Below are 10,494 nucleotides of genomic sequence, written 5' to 3' on the forward strand. Positions count from 1 at the left end.
GGGCCGTTCCCCGGTATGGATCCTCTCGTGGCGGATCAGGTGGGACCTCCAGCGGAAGCTCTTCCCACATTCACCACACTCATAGGGCTTCTCCGTATCATGAAGCTGCTCATGGACCACTAGGTCTGAGCTCTGGCTGGAGCTCCAGCTGCCATCCCGGCACAGGGTGGGTCTTTCCTCCTTGGAGCACCCTGGCCTGGGTTTGGAGCCCCTCTTTGTATGGCATCTTTGGGGCTTTTCCTTCCCGTTGCATTCTTGTGACGTGGAGCCACTCAAAACGACCTCTTCCACAAGACTCTGTCGGGGGAATTTGCCCTTCCTGGTCTCCATCCTCAGCTCATTGTCTGGGGGAGGAAGAACAAAGAGAGGATGGGATTTGCTTCCATGTCAGAGGGAAGGGGAAGGAGATCCCCCAGTTCATCTTTGGCAGGATAGCGTCGGCAGCAGGGTTGTCCTGCAGCCAGGGGTGATGCTGGGCTGAGAGATGGAGCAGAAGAGAGGGGGAAAGGGGCACTGATTTCTGCCTCACCTGTCTGGCTGTCCTGGGGCATCTTCCTCTTCCTCACAGCTTTCTCCTCCATCCGGCCAAGGTTTGGGAATGGGAACTCCTGCAATGGGGAAAAACAAGGTGTGAGCGCATTGGGTTGGGCGTTCCTCCTGCCCAAGTCCATCTCTAGAAGTCACCGGGCCTCTGGTGTCCATAAAAACCTCCAAAACACCAAGATTCAGTTCAAAAGAAGCCTCCTGCGAGTTCCCCCTCTCTGGTCCCTCCACTTTGAGCTTCTGGGGGCTCCCTCGTGTCCCAGCTGCTGGGGGTCCTGAATGTATTGGGTTTCCCCCACCTGCTTGGTCCCCACCCACCCCAGGCTGCCTGGCGTCCCTGGAATTACAAGGCTCCCTCCACTTTGGTCTCCAAACTTGGAGATCCTTTGTGTCCCTCTTCTCTGGCATCCCCTCACTTAGGAATGCTGGGGGGCTTTGGGAGTCCTGGGGTCCCTTCTCCCCTTATTCTCTGCTTCAGGGAGCCAGGGCTCCAAGGCATCCCCGCTTTCCCACTTCAGGGTCCTGGCAATCCTTGAGGTCCCCCCTCTCTGAGGTCCCCACTTCAGGGTGCAGGCAATCACAGGGTTCACCCTCTCCACATTCCCTCTCCTCCAGATTGCTGGGGTTCCCCCAGTCCCGATATTGTTCCTCTCTGCTCTCCTCCCTCTGCGGGTCCCAAGGTGCCCCTGCTCTGGCTCTTCTGGGGGGTCCCACAACCCCCTGGCTCTGGGCTGAAAGCAGCAGTGCCTGACCCAGGAAGGCCAACTCTCACTGCGGGGTCGGGACCTGGCATCCCCCCGCCTACCCTGGGGGCTCTGCTGGCAGCAGCTACCAGGACTGCCAGAAAAACCCTTCCTGGGGACACCCCAGCATCCCCCAGAGGATCTTTTTGCCTCAGCTTTGGAGTCCTGCAAGCTCCAAACAGCCCCTCCCAAAAAACACTGTGCTGCTTTTAAGGGAAACTGGCAGGAGAAATGAACCCGCCTCAACCACCTCAAGAGAGAGTTCCGGTCAGGCTCACAATTCATTAAAGAGATTACAATAAACACAGCAACCAAGAGAAAACGGGTTTTAAGCCACAAAGACTGAGTACAACCTGGCACCGTGCTGGTCAGAGTGATGGTGGAGATCCTACCACGTGGTGGTCACAGTCTTGTCAAAAGTGCTGGTCCTGTGGAAGTTCTGCTCCTCCTCTGGATCCCTTGAGCAGCAGTGGTTTCCTAGTTCCCCCAAGCCAGGTTTTATATGCTCAGGTTCAGGTGGAAATGCTCAGTACCTCCCCCAGGTCAGGGAGGTTCACAATGGAATGATGTCATTCTCTGAGTCACAGGATATTTTGGGAGTCCTTGATTGTCTAAGTCCTTGCAGCTGCCCATTCTGCTGGTGGATAATGACCAATTAGCAGAGAAGTCCCCTCAGGCTGGATGTGACTGCTGGTTGTTGTGGGCTTGTTTTTCTTTTCAGGAATTTTGTCCCATCTGAAAGGAAGAGGCAGTGAGGGCAGGGGGTTGCCCAGGAGACAATTAGGGGCAATTAGGAAACAAAAGAAATGGCCACGCCTCCTCACATACCATGGTGATGGCTCAGCCAGAGAAACCAGAGTTTGGAAGTGGTGGCTGGGGAGTGAGCTCTCTGGCTGGGGGGTTGGTTCTCAGCAATGGCAGAGATCCCATGAGAGGTTGGGGGCAAACCGAGACTTTGCTGATGTGTGGGGTCTGGGCTCTGCCCCCTTTGCTCGGCAATCGGAGGCACAGCGGTCACCTGTGGTGCTCGCAGTGGGTGCCTGTCCTTACCAAGATGGGGCTGCACTGTGCCTTGCTCTTGGGCTCTGCCCTCTTGTTTTACTGCTTCTCCTGGCTGCCAACACCAACTGCTGCTCAATCAGATCTGCTGCCTTCACCACTTCTGCCAGCTGCCGGTGAGTGACGCTGAGGTCCAGTGCTGCCTGATCGGACCTGCCTGCCTTTGCTGTTTGCTGCCCGCTGCCGGGGTTGGTGCTGAGACACATTGCTGTCCCGTGAGGCTGCAAAAGGAGAGCTGTCCCCTGTGCCCTCTTGCCCCAGCTGCCACTGCCAGCTGGAGAGGCTGCTGCGTGGAGTTACAGAGGAAGCTGCCGCTGCTGCATCGCGTGAGCAAGAATGCTGAGAAGCGTGGAAGAAAGCTGATTACACAGGATCTGAAAACAGGAAAGGCGTCCTGTTTGTCAGGCTGCAAGCCTTCAGAAAAGAATGACAAACTGTCAAGACAACAGATTTATTAGGGGACTGTAACCGGTTTTTGAGCGAGCAGCTAAAACAGTTTCTCACACTCAAAAGTATGAACGCTCTCTAACTTTACAATAAACCCGATTCACTTACACCTACCTTGTGTCTCTCGCATCCATACATCACAATACCCAACCCGTCATCCTTCATGCTCAAGTACAAGATGGCATCACAGGTACCTGCAGGTAAGTGCAGCCATTCCTTGAGGGTTGATCAAACTTTTAGGTCAAGGGCCTTGAGGAACCCTGCTTTCAGTTCTGAATGGTCAGCCAGGTAGGTCACTTGAGGGATGGTATATGTTTTTGGGCTATCCATTTTTTGATTCCTAGAGTTTGAAGAGGGACTTTACCAATTCACTGTAACCAGAATGTGAGTTTTGTAGATAGGATGCATTTTGCTACACCAATCCAAGGGTCAATCTGCAGGCCCAGATCTTTTTCAGAGTCACCGGGGCCAGTCATGTTCAGGACTGTGCCGGTGATGGTCCAAGCAGTGCAGTTGTTGATGCTAGAAGAGTCCTTTGTTTGCTTGATGGAAAAGCCGTGGCACTCTTCCCCTTGTGTTTTGAGACCGGGGAGATTGCAGAAGGTCTCTAATATCTTGATGTTCTGCTTCATGTTTTCCCAGGAATCGCTCAATAAGACCAGATCGTCTGCAAATGCCATCGCTGTGATGCTGTTCATTCCCCAGTGGTACCCTCTGCCCCTCTCTTCCAGCTTGCAAAAGGCAACATTGGGTTGCCCTGTTTGACTCACACCTGGATCTGGATGTGGTCTCTCTGTGTTTTCTTTGTGGTGATATATGTACGGATGTTCTCATACATATTGCTCACCAAGCTGATGACATGAGGCTCCACTTCCCTTTGCTGCAGACCATGTAGAATGTGCTGGTGGCTGACGGTGTCAAAAGCCTTAGTGATGTCCACAAATACAACCCCCAGCGGTTTGTGATATTTTTTGGCAGACCGAATTACTGTTTGCAGGAGTTTCACATTTTCAGAGCATCCTGCCATTCTTATAAAGCCTCTTTGCCTTGGGTTGAGGGAGCATGCTTTAGTCGACCTTGCTGTTAATATTCTGGAGAACAGTCTTAACAGGATGGAGCCAATCATGATGGGTCTCCAGTTATTAATGTCTTGGAAATGTTCTGGTTTGGTTGACTTTGGTGTTAATACAGTCCTGCATCCCCTCACCATGTCCGAGATTTTACCTGCTGTTAACCAAAGGTTGAATATCTCCATGGTCTGGGAAAACTCAGGGTCTGTCTTCTCGAGGTCCTTTAGGGTAATCCCGTCTGGACCAGGAGCTCAGCTTTTGCTCATCTCCTGCACAGTCTTCTCAGTTTCTTTGGCTGTAATTAAGTCCCTGGAAGCGCTATTGTCAGCTTTCCCATTGAATTTGCAAGTTCCCAAGGCTCTTAAACTTTCCAGGTGTTTCCCATCTGTCTTTAAATGCCACACAAATTTCACTGGGTAGAATTTTGCAGGACAGGCATTCAATGTCATGCAGAGTAATCTTGGCTGATTTCCCCCAATCTAGATGGAATAGGTGCTGGAAGTGCACCTCTCCTGATTGCTCTCTTAGTCAGCCACTTCTGGCAAGGTCTTCAGGAGTTTTCTTCCTGGGTCCCTGCTTTGTTCTTATCTCGGGCTGCTGTTCTTATCTCGGGCTGATGTTCTTATCTGGCTTATCATATTGAGGCATCTGAAGCAGCCCTGGGCTGACTCATTGACCAGTGATGTCATCTGCTGGCCATTAAGTACCTGCTTGAATGCCCATGGGAAGGAGTTGAGTTTCCCAGCTGAAAGACTTTGACTGAAAGTTCTCTGATAATGGGCCCGCAGCTGCCCCTCCCTCTGCTGGTTGATGTTCCCAGCTGTTCCTCCTCATTATCTGGCCAATGACTCATCCCAGCTGCTGTTCCCATGCCCACAGCTGGTTCCCTGGGCAGCAATCTCCTCTTATCACTCATCTGCTTCCCTGTCTTGGACAGAATGTGTTTGGCAATGAGTTTACTGATGGTTTTGTTTCCCCAAAACTGAGCCTTCAACCTTATCAGCAGATGCTCTTCCTCCTTAGACCAACACCTTTTGTGGGCGAAACATGGATTTAAAAGAAACATAAAGAGTTTAGTTATAGGCTAGCTGTGTTGCAATTAGTTAGAAGAGGAAGGAATTTGGGCCCAGCTAGAGTTAATTAAAATGGTTAAGAGAGCTGGACCTGAAACAGTTTTCAAGATGTTAGGAATTGCTTATGGAATAATTGCTGATCTGTCATTTGTATGTTTGCTTAGCTGTGCTTAGAATGAGGAACAGAAACATTGATAAGTTGGTCTGGGCAACAGGAACAATTACCAATTTCCTCCCTCTGTGGGAACCTATTCAAAAGTCACGCAAGAGGAAACTTAGAGATGTGGGTGGGGATGTTGCTGGCAGGTTGTTCTCCAGCTCAGGAGGCAATGTTTCCAATGTTCCTTCCCTCTCCTTGCTGCTTTTTCCCCCGTTGGTTAGTACAAAAAGTCTCGGGAGACAGCTGTCTTCTTCCACACTTGGTTGAGGTTTAAGATGTTCTTACACCTCCTATAGCCTGGGAAAACCCTCCCAAACCGTAGGAAAACGAACACACTCCTTAGTGTCAAACACACCCGATGTGTAAAACTCCAGTGTCACCAGTTCAAATGCATTTTCTGCCAAGTTAGGGAGGCCAGATGGTAAATTTAGAGAACACAGGTAGGCCCTGTTTTTACACAAGGAATCTAGATTAAAAGTTTTAGATGCCAGGTCCACCCAATCAAAATGGGAAGTTTGGGTGCCGGTCAATGCCTGGTACAGGCGTATCGATGGACACATTTTAGGGATCCGGATAGTTAAAGTGTCCAAAATTTTAGGAGAGGAGGAATAAGATCGGCAGTAGACCCCTCAATAAATTACCAAATCTTGCCAGGCACAAATCCCTGGGCCGGAATTCGGGTAAAAAGCTGCACGGTCCTTACATAAAATTTGTTCAACTGTTTAGCAGGAGATTGTTGACTGGAGATTCCAATGGTACCATGCCGGGGCAGAAGTCGGCTTCATTACACTTCAAAGGGCATACAGTGGTACCATGAGGAGGAGCGACCTTTGCAGCAGTGCCCACTTCGTAACAGGTATCTCCTCAGAAGATGGTAGTTACGCTGGCCGCTTACTCGCGCTTCATTGAATTTCTTCACTTTGACATTCAGAGCACTGGGCAGAAATCACATGGCGTCAACACCCGCCTCGGGCCTTCGCGATGCTTTGTTTTAATTAAACAGTCGGATTCCCCTGGTCCGCACCAGTTCTAAGCTGGCTGCTTGGCGCCGGCCGAGGCAGGGCACCGGCCTGGGGACCCCATCCGGGGACCCTCTGCTGAGCAATTGGACCAGGTGGTGAAAACCATGTCCTGTCCCCCTCCAGTGGCATGAGGAGATGATGATCATCCCTGGAGGAATTGCCTGATCCCCTGTGAGCCCTGGGCCTTTTTCCTCAAATGCTCAATAAACCTCTTCAGCAAATTTACACTCCGTGTCCATGTGACTGCATCCGTGTGTGTTTTCCAAAGGAAATTTCCCCAAATCTCCAAGAAGTTGATCCCCGAGGTGTTGTCCTGTCCCCGTGACCATCTGCACATCCCGTCACTGTCTCACTGTCACATCCACACATCTCTGAGCCTGCTGGCACCTCCCAGGTTTGCTCTGAACTCCTCCCCCCTGCTCCCCACCACCAGGTGTTTCCGAGGGTCCGTTCCCAAATAGGGCCACAGGAGGATTTTCTGCCAGGGCAGAAGTGAGACCTGTGGGATTTGGTCAGACAGTTTAAAACATGACCATTTCTAAATGCTGGAAATCCAGAGGCTACAAAAAGGAAGTCTGCAGTTGGAATGGTCCATTATTCTCCCTCTTCCCGCTGCTCAGCTGGCCAAGCCCAACTCCAGAGGAGCAGATCATGGAAAGCAGAGCTGCAGGGAGTGTTGGAGACTCATTCCCAGAGAGAGAGGGAGAAAGAGTGAAATAGGGACAAGAATTCCAATTGTTTTCTTGATCATAACCACCACAAACAGCTCTGTACTCAGTGTGCAACGTGCCAGTGCTGAGGCACGTTCCTGGTTTTTCACCATAAATTGCATCATTTTGGAAACTGTCCCTGGATTACAACAAAACCACAGGCCAAAAATTGACTCCGTTTGCTTCCTACATCAGAAATCATTAAACCTCTACCAAGATGCGTTTCCCTGCAGCAGAAAAGGCCACTTGATTCCTTTTGTGCTGACTTTCTCCTGAGTTCACGACTTCAGATCAACTGAAAGTGTCCCGCTACCACCAAAGGTGGCCGCCAACAACCAGGATCCAACCCCCGAGTCACCATCAAACGCACTGGATCCGCGCCTTCCGCAGCCCAGCATCAATTCCTGCCGCTGCCCCCTGCTCTGGGTCAGCCTGACGGGCATGGTTCTGGTGTGTGGGGCCAGCTCCCACAGGACACAGCGCTCAGACCCGCTCTGTGTCCCGCAGCTTGGGCATCTCAGGTGCTGCTCCACAGCTGCGGGGCCTTTCCCACTCTTTTTCCACCAAGGTTCCACCGCTGCTGCACTGAATCACAGAATTCCAGAATTAACCAGCTTGGAAAAGATCTGTGAGATCATCCAACACCACCTTGTCACCAGACCATGGCAGCGAGTGCCACATCCAGTCTTTCCTTAAATACCTCCAGGGACGGCGACTCCACCACCTCCCTGGGCAGCCCATTCCAATGCCCAATCACCCTTGCTGTGAAGAAACTCTTTCTAATCTCCAGCCTAAACCTCCTCTGCTGCAGCTCAAGGCTGTGTCCTCTTGTCCTGTCTCTGGTCCCTGGGAGAAGAGACCGAGCCCCACCTGGCTGCCCCCTCCTGTCAGGGAGTTGTAGAGAGTGAGAAGGTCCCCCCTGAGCCTCCTCTTCTCCAGGATAAACAACCCCAGCTCCCTCAGCCGCTCCTCACGGGACTTGCATTCCACCACTGTTCCACTGTTGCTCCGTGGCTGCTGCTGCTGCTGCTGTTCCAGCGCAGCTGCAAAACCTCCCCTGGTGCTGCTCCCACTCCAGTGCTGCTCGTCTGTGACACTGCGGGGCCTCCTGGAACCGTGGGGACATTGTGACACCGCGGGGACACGTGGAAGCAAAGGAACCCTGTGCCACTCCAGGATCTTGTGGAATCCACAGGCCCTGGGGAGCTGTGGGGCCTCATGGAACCAGGGATCCATTGTGATCCCTGAGGGCCTCGTGGTTCCCAGGGATCCTTTGTGACACTGTGGGGCCTCATGGAACCAAAGAGACCCTGGGACAATGTGAGACCTGATGGCAGAAAGGGGGGAACCTGTGACAATGTGGGGCCTCATGGAGCCAAGGCAACCCTGACACAATGTGGGACCTCGCAGCAGAAAGGGGACTCTGTAACAATGTGGGGCCTCGTGGAACCAAGGACCATTGTGACCCCACAAGGGCTCATGGCACCAGAGGGATCCTGTGACACCGTGCGACCTCGTGGCCCAAAGGAGAACCTGTGACACTGTGGGGCCTCAGGGAATCAAGGGGACTCAGAGACACGGTGGGGGCTCCTGGTTCTCAGTCTCTTCTGACACTTGTCTCCATCTACACAGAAGCCAAACAGGGCAGCCTGAGCCTCTGCATCCAGAATATTCCCGTCTCCATGGCAGGATGCTCCTGCTCCCAGTGGTGCTGTGTGTTCCCTCTGCTCCCTGGGGGAATTGCATCCTACAAGAGACACAGCGACCACTCCGGTACCCGACACCACAGGGCAGGGCCTCCTTCTGGGTGGCAGCAGAGACATCTTTCACTCCATCAGAATGCTCAGAGCCCCGTCCAATGTGGTCTGGAATGTTTCCAGGGACGGGGCATCCACCAGCTCACTGGGAAATCTGTGCCAGTGTTTCACCACTCTCAGCATCAAGAATTTTCCCTTATCTCTGCTCTGAACCCACTCTCTTTCAGTTGAAAACAATCTCCCCTTGTCCCCCTGACAAAGGCCCTCCGGAAACATTTCTCCACATGTTTCCGAGGAGGTGTTTTGAAGTCTGAAAGGTCACACTGGGGTGTCCCCACAGCCTTTTCTGCTCCAGACTGAACAGGTCCAACTGTCCCAGCCTGTCTCTGTCACAGAGCTGCCCCAGCCCTCCGAGCATCTTGGTGGCCTCCTCTGGAAGTGCTCCACGAGCTCCGAGTCTTTCCTGTGCTGAGGACCCTCTTGTCAATTGTTTTTGCAGAAGACACAGTCGCTAGGAGAGGGGAAACTCATCCTTCCTGAAATGCTGGCACAAGAGCAGGGACAGTTTCTGCAGGGCTGAGACACAGCCCCGAGGGAGGCAGGGACATTCCCATGGCATCCCTGCAGCTGGGGGCCAATCTGCCGGCACTGGGAACCCTCTGTGTGTGTCCAGCTCATTCTCCCACGGCCGTTGGCACGTGGTCAGCAGCCGTCCAATGCCATCCCCCTGATTGGCACTGATCTCCACAGCAGCCTGGAGCTCTCCCTGGCCAACGTTCCCTAATTAGGACCCTGCGGACACTTCCTCAATTCTTGTCCAAACCAATGTCAGCACACCAATGACATCACAGCACTTGTCCATGAGGTCAAGAATCCCCCATGGGGACACTCTGCTCTCTCCTCCATGGGGCACAAAGCAGCAACACTCCCAAGGAAAATCGTTTCCCATGGGCCCTGCGGCTCCTTGGGAAGTTCCAGAGCAAAGAGTCAAGGCAGGCGCCTGAAATGCTTTCCCAGCTGGCCCACAACACATCTTGGATGGATCCACAGTGTCCCTGGGAAAGACAGAAGCAGAACCCTTCACTAATGCGCTGGAACGTCCAACAGGAATCACAGCCATGAACAGCTCTCAGGAACCACTTCTCAGTGGATTTTAACAGCTTGGAAGCCCAAGGAGTCTGAATGTCTTCCTGGTGCCTCGGGCCATGGGTAAACAGGGCTTATCAGAGATGCTGGCAGGGGACCATCATCCCTCCTCCTCACAGGACACCTCTCTTTGCCAATTAGCTCCGAGTGACTGCCTGGGGACAAGCCCCTCTTTTTCCACTTCCCCTTGGATGGGCACATCCGACTCAGGTCCAGCGCTGGCCTGGGCCCAGGGCCAGGGAACTGCAGAGACTCTCTGTGTGGACAAGGGCCTTTGGGGACCTGCAGCAAATTGCATCCAGGCACAGTGCTGGAGTTTGAGCCTTACTGGGGATGGGGTCCCTGGCACCCTGCATGTGGAGCAGCTGTGCAGAGCTGGAGCCAGGTGCTCTGTGTGGGCACGGTGGCTGTGGGTGGGACAGGGGGAGGGTCAGGGCAGGACATTTTCCCCTCTGAACTCTGCTCTGGGGCTGGAGGTGGAACTGTTTTGGGGCCTGCGAGGAAAGGGAATGGAGTGGTTTGGCTGTGGGAAGAAGCACACCTGAGCCATTTCCCAAGCCTCAGCCTTGTCTTGGGGTGATCAACATTGCCCAGTGCTCCCCAGTGTCTCCAGTGACTGCAGATCCCAATCAGCTGCCTACCCTTGACTCAAAGTCCTCCCACATTCCTGTTTTCCCTGATTCCAGGGTCCTGGAAGAGGGGTCAGTGCCCAGCCCTGTTTTCTCAAAGTGCCTGAGTGGGAATAGGGGCAACTGTGCTGGGAC

The sequence above is a fragment of the Corvus hawaiiensis genome, unplaced genomic scaffold, assembly GCF_020740725.1.
Source record: "Corvus hawaiiensis isolate bCorHaw1 unplaced genomic scaffold, bCorHaw1.pri.cur scaffold_32_ctg1, whole genome shotgun sequence".
Lineage (NCBI taxonomy): Eukaryota > Metazoa > Chordata > Aves > Passeriformes > Corvidae > Corvus > Corvus hawaiiensis.